The 15,197-nt window shown below is 36.5% G+C and overlaps 1 pseudogene; it reads right to left on the bottom strand.

Annotated features, from left to right (window-relative positions):
* Window positions 1-212: 212 nt before the first annotated feature.
* The window catches only part of LOC140145773 (monocarboxylate transporter 13-like), a 31,467-nt pseudogene continuing 16,482 nt past the window's right edge, over window positions 213-15,197 (bottom strand).

Below are 15,197 nucleotides of genomic sequence, written 5' to 3'. Positions count from 1 at the left end.
GAGAATGTGTATATATTATGCAAATTAATTGGGATGACCTTTTGACCCATGTCGTTCTCGTCATAATTATTACATGAAACCTCTGTTTTAAGGATTCTGAAAAAATTGCCAGTTTGAATTAAAAATAAAACAAAAATAACAGTACGCCTAAGTTATCTTTTTATTCTGCAATAAACACAAATTTTAATTTATATTTTTGAAATAGTAATAAATAATTTTATGACGTTGGGTCAAAAGGTCAAACGTCCTCCCCTTCTGGTGATCGTCAATGTGATTAACTTGTTATTGTATTCATCTATCTATGTGAGCTCCGTACATTTTTTTTTTTTTTTTTTTTTATGTTATAATAATTATTTCAACAGTTCGTAAGCAAACACATTAAAATTTCTCATTATTTAAGCACCATTCACAACCATTTTATATCTTCAAATTTTCTTGAGGTAGGTCATAATAATTGATATGCAATTTATTGTATTGCAACATAATATAATTTTGTCTACGCTCCGAACAAAGCTGATTAGGTCTTATTGAGCGAAGAATAAAGAAGGTCACAGCGGACAACAAATATTGCTGCCGAGTGCCGAAAATGCAACTTTAAAAAAGGAAGCCCTACCAGAGCAGTTCTTCTAGGGTGAACCAAACCTGCCTGGTTATCATATTAATCACTGACAAGGTTACCTCTGAATTTGACAGGTGTTAATTGATGTTTTAATATTATTCAGAGATAACCTTCAAAAATCTACTTCCATACTTTTTTTTACAAATAATAAAACACACATTCTGTGAAAATTTCATTCAAATCCATTGTAAAATGGCCTCCTGGTACTATATTGAAACATCTAGCAACACCACTAGATGACAATTTATTACATGCAACATGTAAAAGAAGCAGGCGCTTGATTTATTACAATTTGTTGTGAAGATAACATGATAAAAAGCTTATTTGCTTTTTGAGATACAGATCTTTGACTTTAAAAAAAAAAATCTTATATCGCCACTTGGAAAACAATACAATACATAATAAATATCACTGCTTGAAAAACAATACAATACATAAATAATACACTTGATCTGGCAAGATGCTCATTGAAATTGCAGTTTCTTGGGAACCGTAAGTGCGATTTTTGTCTGCTCTTTTACCTGAAATGACAATGAAATATCACTATAAATGGGTGTTTTTCTGCACTTGTATATTATGTGTCAAAATATTCAAACTTATATCATTTCTGCAATTGTAGCGCAACATTTTATATTAACTGCATGTCTCTGTTTTGGTCAAAACTTGTTAATAACATTTATTTGCCTGGTTATATATATCTCACGAAAACGTTTTTAAAACGTTTTATCATTGTAAAAAAACACTACTATACAACATTTTTTTAAAAATATTGTCACAATTTTATTGTAAAATGTTTGTGTGGCAAACATAATTATGTGCACAATGTGCAGAATATGTTGTCAACGCTTGAATAACATCATGTTTTGCAGCAAGCTTTCAAAAAATGTTTTTGAATGTTATTTAAACGTTTTATACATTCCCTTTATATAACCCGACATTTAAATGTTTTCTGGGTGTAAGGACAGATAAAATATTTGTATTCATTAACATTATTACCTATACTTTAAACTTTCTTAGAACATGTAAATGGCGGTCAACACATTATACAGCAAATCTATATATTTTTTCTTTAAAATAGTGCACATTATGTGAGTATTACGCACATTCGCACAAAATACATTTATGAGTCAAATATAACAAGAACTGTCTTTAAAAAGACAAGCCACGAAAATGTAAAAACCTGGAACAGATAAACCATAGCTTTGAATAGAATAGACAATTGGGTAACTTCTATAATTTTGAAATACCCACTCTAGTTGTGGAAGATAGGTAAAGCCATATACAGAGGGAGTATGGATGGGTTTTAAAATGATTAACCCTACATTTGAAAAACATACTCCCTCTATGGAAGATATTTCTAAAATGTTCCACAGTGTGGCTTTCAACTGGAATAGCCTATTATACCGTGCCAGCATGGTATATGTTACACCATGATCATGGACATCATAAAAAGACGGCATCTTAGTAAATAATTGACAAAATTTAGGAAGAGAGATTTCACACACATCATTGAAGCTGAATTTATACTTGATCGCTAGTTTGTAGAAAAACCAATAAACGCGCATGCTCAGTGTGTAAAAACGACGCCAAAATACATACAAAGCATTCGTTTTTTTGCAAAAAAAGCGATCGAGTGTAAACTCAGCTATAGGCCTAGGCCTATATATTAAAAGCATCATCACGCTGAGATCTTCTTAGAGCCGTCCGTAATTGAAGTTTAGCACCATCCATCATGAAACAAATATGTATACAATATACACAAAAATATGTAAAAAAAAAGGTTCGGTTCATCATCAGAAACTCTCGCCTATACAGTGCTGACTTGTTCATAATAAACATATTCAGGCAATAGAGATGCAGGCGGAGTGAAAGTTCTGTCCAAATATTGCTGCTTTAAATCTAGTATTTTGTCTTGTTTCTTTTCTTCTTTGATTTCTCTTTGCATTTGTTTGAATTCCGCCATGATATATCTATCCTTGGCAAAGATCTTCTGATATATTGGCACCCCTGTCCATAGGAATAATGAGAACACATAAATACCAATACTCGTGTATATCGCCGAATCGTACGATCCAGATGCGTCCACGCTCATACCTGTAAATGATAAAACATTGGAAATAAATTAAAGTTTGAAGTGTTGCTCTTATTTGAAACATCTATGATTTTGGAGGACATGTCCTGCATTTTTAAACAGGGACAATATATCACTTTTAAGCACCCATGCATGTGAGTATTTGGTATAGACGAATCCAATTTCACACATCCTACTCCTCAATGGCAGCCATAGCCACAACGGGGACCCAGCTATCTCACCTAAAATGTGAAATGATGCGGCCTTGAAGGGTATTTTAAACTGCATTCTATCACCCGTGTTGCACGTAGACAAAAGAATGATGACAGTTTACAACACAAAAGAATCTAACATCGAATTTTAAGCGGGTTTAATCCACCCAATTGGGCACTCACAACGCCTGTTAGGTGCATGCGGGGAACCAAATATGGCCGACCAAATCTTGACCATGACTTGGCTCGATGGATTCGTCTATATGACAAGCCATCTCCATCCTAGAATTATACTAAAATGTGTAGGCCTAACTAGGCCTAACTAAAATCTGCTTGGGCCACATAAAATTAATTTTTTGATTCAGCCTGAAAGATTTTCGTGAATTGATTAGGGGAGGGGGTGTTTTTCTTCAATGTTAAGTAGCAATGTTAGGAATGAAATCAAAACTCGACCGGCGGTTGAACACCGGTTCCGCCCGGTTGCTGTTGTTCTAAGCATTAACCTTAACCGGACGGAACCGCCGGTCGAGTTTTGATTTCATCCCTTAGTAGTTTCGGTCTTTTCCACCAGTGCTGGAGGAAAAGAAAGATGCACTTTTTCTGTTGTCTTCAACCAATGTCTGATATACATTAGTCTACGTCTCGCCCCCCGGGGGCACTTCAATATGAAATGGATATAGGTGTAGGGCTGGCACTTTCGCACGCATTCGGTGAGAGCAAAATGTAAAAAATATGGGGTCATTGGGTGAGAGCATGATTATTGGCATTCGGTGAGAGCAAAATGTAAAAAATATGGGGTCATTGGGTGAGAACATGATCTTTTTTTTAATGGAATCTTTGGGTGAGAGCCGAAATAGCGCGACAAAAACCTCGAAAATCTAGTTCGAAATGGCTTCAAATTTCATTGTTTTTTCAAAATAAGTAACAAAATCAGTGATAAATGAAAGTTGCTGTTCAAATTGAACTTGTAAGGGTCTTTGGGTGACAGATCAAATGGAAAAATAGGGGTCTTTGGGTGACAGAGCATGTGTTCGTAAAAAAATATGGGGTCTTTGGGTGACAGCGATGCTGAAAAAGGGGGTCTTAACAGCCATACATATGCGTCACCTCCAAAGTTGGAGTGCCCCCCGGGCGTCTCGCTGGATGTTTGCAAGCTCTTTTTGAAATTGAAATCCAGATCGGCATTACCTTAAGCAATATAAAGGACACGGGAAATTATAGTTATCGTGTTTGATATTTTGCCAGACTCAAATTTTGATTGTTTGCCCATGTTATCTCATTAAAGAAAGCATTGTACTTTCGGATTCAGACACAGTCATGTATAATGTACTCTGAAGACGCGCGACGTCACTATCAAAAGGATGCTGTCACATCCCGGTGTCACATCAATGTATACACCCACATGTTGTTTAGGCGACAATTAAGTACATATACTCTAGGATTTCCTCTGAACTTACCAAACAATGATCCTAAGATAAGACCGAGGCCATTTGCAATAAGAAGTACTGTAGACGTCTCAATGGTTCTTTCTGGTCCAAACACCTCAACGCAGACTGAATAGGGTAATGCGTCAAACACCGTCATGACGATAAGCCCGGTAACTGTGGGAATGGATATCAGGAATGACCAAATATTAACAAGATGAAACAAACAATTATACTTAATTACTACAACCCGGGGGACTGAACTCGATGTTCCTCGGTGTTACATCGAAATAGGCTCATTTAATACCAACATTTTGGCATTTTCATATAATAGTAATACTGACACCGGGCCTGACACTGTAGACCAGACTAAAAATTCGCTGCCAAAATAGTGAACACTATATGCCGAAAAGATTGGGTTTCAGCATTCTGCATATTTGTGGTCTTCTAAAATATCTGTAGAACTTGCATTATCATTGCTTGATCATCTGCAAATCGAACACCCTTCCAACCGGTACACACGCTCCTATTCTTTCCACTGCCTCTATCATTAATCAGAAGAGCACTGGTAACAGTAGACATCCTTGACACACGCTTCTCCCAACTACACTTGGGTTCTTTGAAACTTCATCTGCCACTCTCACCTTTCCTACCTGTTCCATGTTGCCGTAACAATCTTCTGTTTATTCAGGCAACTCCAATCCTTTTTCAAAATGTGTACCAGCTTCAATATAATACAGGGAGCGATTAAAACTACATGACCAGATTCCTATTACGGCCGCCTGCAGAGTTACACCGTCGCCAAGGTACTGGATTGGTACTGTGCAGTACCAGTGCAGTGGTGGTGTAGTACCAGTGCAGTACCACTGCTGGTGCATGGGTCTTGTGCAGTAGCAGCATTGGTACTTTGTAGATATACCCTTTGTGTACCAGACAGGTACCTTGGCAGACGGTGTAGGCTGCGCAGCCGGCCCAAATAGGAATCTTGCAGTGTACAGTATACAAAGCCCGGGTACAAAGTACACTTTGGGAACCGTGACACCCAAAATAAGGACTGGACTCAAGTCTAGCAAGTTGTTGCACTATTCAGTAATTGTAGGCCTACCATAACTTTCACCTAAACTTCAAAAGTTAAAATTCAGTTAACTTACCTATAGCAAGACAATACATCATCCATAAGGCCTTAGCGATGAACAATGTGAACATGATTCCAATTCCTAACACGCTAGCGATATCAAAGAGGAAGATCTTTGGGAATGGTAAATGATCACCAACACCAGACAAGAGGAATTTCCCACCAATTTCAGCTAACGCTACCACTGTCATCACCATAGCGCAGTCATGCTTCGCAAACCCGTTGGTGGTCATGAAGCTCACCTGCAATGTTTGAAAAATATTAAACACGTGAACATCAAAGTTTTATATTGAAAAAAAAAAAAGATAAATAAAAACAAAACCTTAAGGGGTAGGCCTACTACGCCCTGCCAATTTTGTGCCTATTTTGCATTTTTCTCAAAAATTATAGCACCTTGGTGACAAGTATGATATGGTTATTATAGGGGCAAGGACTACAACTACTGTACTAAAAATTCAGCAACTCAAACAAGTAGTTATTGATTTATTGATCAAATATTGGTTTTCCCTCATTTTTGACTGTAACTACACAACTGTTGTCTGTGCTGAAATAAAAATTTCCAGTGCAGTAGTTGTAGTCTTTGCCCCTATAATATACATAGGGCCTATCTTACTTGTCCCCAATGCGCTATAATTTTTGAGAAAAATGCAAAAATAGGCACAAAATTGGGCAGGGGTGTAGTACCCCTTAACCAAGGAAAAGGGAATGCGAAAGGTTCTTGAATTAACCTTTATATTTGCAAATGCTGATGCCGTGAGTTTCAAAAACTTTCATTATAGGCTAAACGAACGTGAAAGTAAAAGATTTTGTTTCGCAAATTTGAAACTCTTGAAAGGGTAAAACTAACATGCCCAGGAAAAAGTTGTATTTTGGTGTAAAAAGTAAAGTAATGATGCGTGTCACATATTTAGGAAAAACGTGCATGGATTAGAAAATAACAATGAACCCACACTTATGTTCAACGTCCGGGGTAGTATTGTATTGCCGTCTCATGTCTGTTTTACTTACGACATTGGATGTTGCCGCATTGAACGAGGAATGTCCTATACCGCCTGTTTGATTCTAGAACAAGTCGACGAACAAGACACGCGCCCTCTCACATGTACTCAAACTCAAATACACAAACTGATACTAGATATTAATAAATAATCATTAATAAAAGGGTCCCAAACTATAATGAAAATGTTTAACCAAACCCCTTCCATGGTAAATAAATTTGTTTGTTGTTTCTTGACATACCCAAATCATTAGGCCCCTATGCCCAAATTATTGAAAATAGTTGCACGTTGTTTTGAATGAATACAAAACGGCGGATCTTGATCAGGCCCGTAGCCAGGATTTTGTGTGGTTTTTGTTTAAGTGGACGTTTATGGCAAGCCAAGGGGGCCAAAAGCGTGGAACAGCTACGCGTAGCTTCTTTCTCGTTACGAGCAGCTGTTTGACCAATCAAAATAGTCAAATTTAATCACGTGGTTGGGTCGTTAGCTGCGCGTAGTATAGTTATAGGTATCCTCTTTCACAATTATTATCTTGTAATTAATTTACGGAATTAGCATAGATAACGAACGGGTAAAGGAGGCCAAATCACAGCACGTGTCAAGAGAACATGTTGCTAATGCCTGGCTAAAATGACACAAAGCATATTTATTTAGTGTTTCCAAGTTTACAGCGTGTTTAATAGCAAGTAACTTTATACTCGGGCTGTATTAGCGGTGCAGGGGATATGAAGGTCAAACAACAACAACTACTGATGTAAAGCGCTGTGTAAAGATATTGCATGGAAAGCGATATCACATGCCACTGTGTAAATATGGAGAGAGTAAAATGGGTCATCAATTTTTTCGGAACGGGGGGTTCCTAAATTTACAAAAAGTCGGCGTCAATAAATTGCGGCCCTCACTATTTCGGCATCAAAATGTTATGACCCCCGACACCCACCACCGATACACCGTACCCCCTAGACAGGCTAAAATTGTTATGAAATCAGTATTTTTGAATACAATAAACACACTATCTATAGTCATCTTGTGACTCCCTACATTTTGTCATTATCAATTTATGACCCCCTCCCCTTATTTTTCTTTCCAAAAAGTATGACCCCCTATATTTGGGATCCCCTTCCGAAGAAAATGATAGCCCCTAAATATAGAACAATCATCATTCTGTTTAGATATTACTTTAATAGCACCTATACCATTTTTTGCTGATATACTACAGATATTTTCATTTACAAAAATTAACAACGTAATATTTGTGAGAGAGGATGTTTACATCAGCTCCACGTGTTTAAAACCGCGAATCTGATTGGTTAATAAGCTGCACGTAACGAGAAAGAAGCTGCGCGTAGCTAGTCCCACGTTCTGAGCCGCTTAGCTTGCGATAGACGTTCTTCCCCAAATGTGGACCTTTTTAGACAAAAAAGCTTAAAATTATTTTCTGGCTCGCTATGGCAAATTCTTAAACTTTGGCACTTTTGTATACTTTTGCAAATTGGGGAGGTCGCACCCGCACCTGGCTACGGAGAAAGATTGTTTTTCACAAAACAAATTATCAATACTATAGGTAAATTGGACATGTCCGTGTTTATCTAACCTTAACCTGTTTTACTACCAATCTCATATGGCGCTAAAATTGAGTATCAGGCTTCATATTTCATAAAAATATATTTCAAAAAATTACATTTTCAAAAAGTAGGCCTAGTGCGATCTGGACTCTGTGCTGAAGTTCTATGTCAAGGCCTGAGAATTATGCAAGCAGTCTAGTATATAAGAACTAGTATCAAATAGCAGGGCGTCCTCGCGTGCCATTTAAATAATTTAGCTAAAAAATTACCCAAAAAACTGAAACGAAATGAAGATATTGATTTCAATCCTTGACTCATCCACGCTGTGTTCGTTTCCATATCGTGCGGAGAGAAATGACGAAAGCAAATTAATGTACGTAATAGCATGCGGTAATAGCCAATGGTAGCATGCAAGCATATTGAAAATGTGCTCATCCGAATATCAGCACAGAAATTGTGAAATCCAATATTTTTTCCAAGAACTATTTCGGTTGCAATATGCCCTTTGCTTGTTTGAAAGTAAACATGGTAAATTTGATAAAGACAACGAGTATATCACTTTTTAATTAAACATATTTAGACAATGATCTATTAATTGAGTCCAATTGTTAGGGTTTTTGGAAAATGTATGTATAGGCCTATCTACAATACGACAGATCAAAATTTTCAAATGATGAACGGCTTTTCCTCCCAGCCACATAACACTTTAAGTACACTGTTAGAAATGTTCCGTAAATTTTACGGGAAAATACCTGGCAGTTCTATTGCCAACCTTTTCCCGTAAAAACGACGATTAAATATTTTACCGTAAAATGAGCATATTTACGATATATTGCCGTAAAATATACGATATGCGGTATAATGTATGGCAGAAAGCCCGTAATATTTATACGGTAAAAAACCTGGCAGTTTTTCCGTTAAAATTACAGTAGCGCGTAAATATATACACGATATTTTTTTATGTGAACTATTCTTTAAACACAATCTGTCAAGACAAATACGGCTATTTCCTAATTGAAAAATGTGGACAATGCAACACATTACAAAATAATCAAATTTAACGGTACTAACATGCCTATTTGTAGAGAAATAGTAATTCAGTTTACGGTAAATTACCGTAAAATTTTTTCGGTTTGTGCCGTAAAAAATACGGTGATTTCTAAGAGTGTATACATATCATTAGATTTATAAAGTTTACTTCGAGGACTGTTAAAATGTCAAAAATATAAAAACATGAATTTTTGATCATTTGCCATAACATTTATATTATTTATATCGCGAATTTCGAAAAATCTAAATTATTTGATATTAGAAGGACATTTTACGTATTTAGAAATGCAATTTGGTATGTCTGATGTGCTCTCAGGCCTCACAAATAAGTGTGCAAAGGTGGATGACCGACCCCTTAACAAAACATACAAAATTAATGTGACGATATTTTTGCCAAACAAAAGAATGTGCAAGAATTTTTTTTACACACAAACATGCAGCAAGATGTTTCCGTTTTTTGAGAAAATGGTTGAGGCTGTGGATAATGAAATACACTTTTGAGCATGATTTTCCGCTTCAGCTGCCTCTTCCAAGAGAAAAATGTAATATCCGTATTTGATTTAAAATTTCACATTGTGAATTCGAAATTGCTTTAATATGATATAGTTGCCATTTGCACGGTTTTTATACATTACAATATTTGTTCCAAAAATACCGAAGAATTTTTACTTCTAATAATATACCGTATTACGGTTCAGACAAAACCGGACAGCGTATTTTTTGTTGTTGAAAAAAAATCACTTCGATGACTTTATTATTCACATACCGTAGCCTATACATTTTGACCAACATTCCGACCAAAACATTTAGTTAAGCTATAATACAGATCATCGTATCGTGCATGTTTACTTCCGAACATTTTAGCCACAAAACAACCATGAGAGAATTAAGGCCCATAGGCCCCATACAGACTCCAAGTATTCGAAGTAGAATATTCGATGTAACTTCGTTATTCTAATTGATTTCATAATACATTGGAGTGTTGGGAAAAGGTTAAAGCTCATTGGATCTCGACCATTGTCCGAAATTTATAGGTAGGCCTAACGGAATTAAGTCAATCGGCACACAAATGAAGGGTTGTCCAAACAGTTGTGGAACGTATAATTATAATCTCCATTATATTTCCAGCCTAATGTTTAACATCTATAGGCTATATAACAAATGTTTGATGACATAAAATAGGTAATTATTAATATATTTCCACCAGACATACATATCATATTATCAATTTTACGTCTTCAAACATTCGTTAGAAGTTATTACAAGTTACATCGTATATTTTGCATCTACTAAAAGTCTGTAGCGGCCTTTATTGAAGCTAGACTTGAAGGGAAGTTGAAACTTGAACAAAATGTAATTGCACAAGGTTAATAAAATGACCATGATTCTTCAACAAAAGAAGGATATCTGTTTTACCAACAATGGTGTAGTGTTGGCAATACTAGGGCGGTTTGTAAAAACAATGGATTGCCATCGGTCTCGAAATGGTGCGAATTCGTGTGAACAGGATGCGTGTACATTTTAGTACGGTTCTGCGAGCTATACGCACTGACTGGGGCCACGCCATAACTCATGAACTATCTGATTAGACCGCGCGATGCGCATCACTACGTCGTGATCTCCGTGGTTCCTATGGATCTAGATCCACCAAAAGAGATTAACAGATCCTAGTTAAAGAGCTTTATTAAAGGTGGTACTACACCCCTTGAAAAATTTGTGACTATTTTTGTATTTTTCTGAAAAAATAATAACACACTGGTAACAAAAGTTATGTAGGGGCAAGGAATCCAGTTACTACACTGGAATTTCAGTGACTCAAGACAAGCGGTACATTTATTATGATAAGAAAAGAGGTACCGCTAGAATGTACCTCCGGGAATGTACCTCATTTCTTAACATATATAATGCCAGTGAACCACTTGTCTTGTATCACTGAAATTACAATGAAGTGGTTTCCTCCCGGGTTTCCTTGCCCCTATATTAAATATAGATAATTTTTGTTGCAGTATGTAGTTATTTTTTGAGAAAAATGCAAAATTAGTCACAAAATTATAAGGGGTGTAGTACTACCTTGAAAAATCTTGAATTAAAGTTCTACTGTTTTTCACTGTGGATCTGAATTTATCCCATTTCAGGTCATTTTGATTAATAGTTCTGCCGCCAATTTGAGCCACTTCAGATCAATTGTGAATATATGATAAGTTTATTATTAGATTTATCATGTTTTTTTATAGGATTTCCAGATTTTACAAAAACTTGATTTGGAATCATATCTCGTATTTGATCCAAATTTAGATCAAGGCTGATCTGTTTTTACTGACAATGAATTTAAATTCCGGAAATTGAAGGTGTAGGTCAAGTTCATCACGACTCTGGTCAATAGGAATTATCACTTCATCAGATGAGTATCAAAATTTGAATACAGATAAAAACAAATAATATATTATATAGTGTCCGTGATATTTGTGTGTTTTGGTGGCTTGTTTGTATGATTGGGTTTTATAATGTTGACAAGAATATTAATTTTAACTTTTCCGTAGAAGATCAGCTTACTGAAGTGAGGACATAGGGTCTATGGTGAGGACCCACTCTCAGCTCACTTCCATCCCACTTCCCTAGTCAAAGATTTTGGCTGAGGAATGGACGTGGAGGATAGGAACTGCCACGTACGTATGTTTTCAATTATGAGACACATCAACCATTTAAAAAAACCTCTCAAAATACCCCCAAAATATTTTTACATCCAAAGGGCAATTTCGTTGTTACCTTTGATGGGCCCTCTGCTCTGCAATGTGTGTTATTGGGGGCAATGGGAGAGGGCTTACTGTTGGTGGACCTCAGTCTAGAAACAGTCAGTATGGAATCAGAGGATGATTTAAGGAAGCCCCATCATGCACTGAAAAAGTGTTATCACTAGAGTTTCAACTGCCACTTTACTTTTCAAATCCCATTGAACTCTGTGCAAAAGATGTTGTTTTAGAATTACCCGTGTGTCTTACGTGGTCGATTTCAGATCTAAAGTGATGTATGCATGAAGGATAATTCACACCTTGTAGATAGCATAAAATGTGAAATCGACCAACCTTTTGTAGGTGTTTTTATTGTAAATATATCTGTCAAAATTCAAATTTCACCATGCACGTGTGTATGCAGTGGGCGGGCAGTGGTGTCATGTTCACTCACACAGCTGTGCTAACCGCAAGACTTGATGGGAAGTGCTTAAATCATCCTCTGGTATGGAATATACAAACGCACTACTGCAACATTACACAATACTCCGGGTTAATACCGAAATCTAATAAACCTGTCGGAAGCTATTGGTAGCATTGGTACTTCCTCACAAGAACAACAATGGCAAATTAAAAGTGTTGTGACACATGCAGACAACAACCTGCTTCCAAAATCATTTAAATTTCTGATATAGGCTGATAGGTATAATAATTATTATAAGGGACGCACCATTTGATACTCAGGGGGAGTAGGAAGTTTTTCAAAAAAAAAACTTCCCCCACTACATGAGCAAAAAAAAAAACTTTCCCCACCAACACTAAAAAACCAAAAAAACCTCCCCACCTAACTGTGTATAAATGCATGAAATTAAAAAAACAAAAACTTGCAGCCTTCGGCAGCAAAAAAAAAAAAAAATTCGCCGCCTTCGCCGACCCCAACTTCCTACCCCCCCCCCCTGAGTATCTAATGGTGCGTCCCTAAGGTGGGAAAAGTTCGTGTCATTAACCTCAATTGTTGTTAGTCCTTTAATCCGGATCTTTCGAAACCATCATTGTATCTACCAAAAGATTTTGAAATTCTATTCAAACGATTATTGTCCACTTTGTGTTAAAGAGATTCTTTCCTGACTATGATTGTTGATAGGCCTATATTTTATTAAAAAGAAGAAAAAAACACAGTGATTTATAGTGCGCTACGCACAGGCACAACGCCTATAGACGTTGATCCACAAGCCTCAGCACACTTTACAGGTTGTCGCTGACCACTACGGCCCAGGGACTTTGCTGCTACGAGAGCGCACACCCTAGACATTCCACAAATAACCATCGCAACCAGGATCAGCTCCCCGAGTTTCGTGCGGGTTACAACGAGACAATTATAGCAGTTAGGTCCTTGTCCAGGGGAATTTCAAGCTAACTCAATTTTTCCACGAGAGCATACTAGGCACCGCCAGGGTTCGAACCCGCAACATCTCGCACCATACTCGAACGCCTTATCGATTGAGCTAACTTGACTGCTATTACATTTTTGTTGTAATTTGATTTTGATCAGACAATGTCCTTCATTTTGCTCGTTAATTTGATATTGGTCTTAGCGTATTGTTAAATTCAATTGATTAGTCTTATCTTAGGAAGACCCAACTGTTTGTTTGAATAATAGTCTTTCTGGAGATATGACTGATCATGGAAATAAGCTGAAATAGTCGTGCGAGACTTAACATCATCTATCATCTACTTTAATCAGATAATTGTTGTTGCTTTATCATAATGCTTGTGTTGGTTTGTCAGTGGGTGTGTAGAGGGTGTATGTTTGTGTTGTCAGCCAAGTGACACAAATCACTTAAGCAATATACAAACTCAGAACGCTAGTCAACCGATGGCTATTGTTGTACAAGGCTCACTCAGTCATCAGTAGAATTCACCACGACCTTTGCAGGACTTAAACCCCATTAAAAGCTATTAAACCAAGATAACACTCATTGAAAACAGCTCAACTATGTTATATCAGATCTTCTCTGGTTAAATCCACACACACATGTGTCTGTTTTGAGCAATGAGCTGGTATTATAGTTTCAGTTGGGTGAACGATTATAAAGCAAACGCAAGGTAACAATTACTGTGTGGCCTTTGTTCACGAAATGAGACAATACTGTGCATATTGTTAACCACATTCTTGAAAATGAGAAACATAATGGCTGTGGGCCGTAACACGGTTTGGAAATAATTTCTTCATATTTGTTGGTGTTATCTGTCGTTTACAAAACTATATTTTCTAGAATTTTAGAAGAGTACTTTTAATATTGGCCGGTTATTTTTCACACAGCGACGTTAACTAGGCAATTACCCATACTTCTAATATACGCTATTTGTAGAGGTTACGCGTCAATGGTAAGAGCACTGTGTATTGTGTATAGGAAAACGGACAGTAACTGCAGTATGAATGTAAAATTAATTTTCGCGGCCAAATGAAAAGCAATAGTTTTCATTTTATCAGTAAATGTCAGAAGAAAACTATAATGCTTGGTACTGTATATTTTTTCAAACCCTTCTAGTGAAAGATTTTCGATTTTCACAGGCTTCAACTTGCCTCACGAGCTTTTTTTGGGTCGCCGTTTTTGCTTTTCAAAATAACATATTCGCTAACGAAAGATATTTTACAACTTTCTAAAGCACATCATATACAAAGCTCTATGTCATAGTTATGTCAGAATGTCGGTTTTAATTGCACCATTTTCAATTCCGACTACCAATTTTGTCAAAATCAACTCGCGAATGTACCCATGGATGGATGATTGTGCAAGCTAGAATAGAAATTCTATTCTATACTATATACTATATATTCTATTCCATTCTATTCTATTCTATTCTATTAGCTTTAAAACAGAACCCTAACAATATACAGCTTTAGGAGGATGAATTTCCGTATTTTTGAATGTTACCTAAATCTGAGCCTGTTAGCATGGTTATAGTGTTATTTCGCAAATTCAGATAACAGCGTTACAGGTGATACCTCTTTTCGGAAATTTCCTTATCCAAGCATGTGTCTGTAACTTTCAACCAAACTATTTTCAAAGTACATTAGATACAAAACTATACCTTTTCGGAAATTCCCTTTATCATGTTTATCCATGTTTATCTGTTACTTTGTTGATAATAATGACTTAACTTAAAACTATCTTCAAAGTACATTCAGTGGTGTAGATTTCTTTTTGACATGGGGGGATGAGGTTGGAACACATTTCTTGGAAGTATACCGGTAGTGAATCCAGCACCTTTGGGGGACATAATACGTTTATGGTAGAAATCCGTAGCGCGCGAAAACGTCATTTTGAAGCTACCCAGCAAACACAAAACGTTTTCGACATCATTCGCAAAAGGTTATAAAAGGTTGTCA

The sequence above is a fragment of the Amphiura filiformis genome, unplaced genomic scaffold, assembly GCF_039555335.1.
Source record: "Amphiura filiformis unplaced genomic scaffold, Afil_fr2py scaffold_597, whole genome shotgun sequence".
NCBI classification, from domain to species: domain Eukaryota; kingdom Metazoa; phylum Echinodermata; class Ophiuroidea; order Amphilepidida; family Amphiuridae; genus Amphiura; species Amphiura filiformis.
The sequence above is the reverse complement of the archived record's forward strand: the minus strand, read 5'-3'. Positions and strand labels throughout refer to the sequence as shown.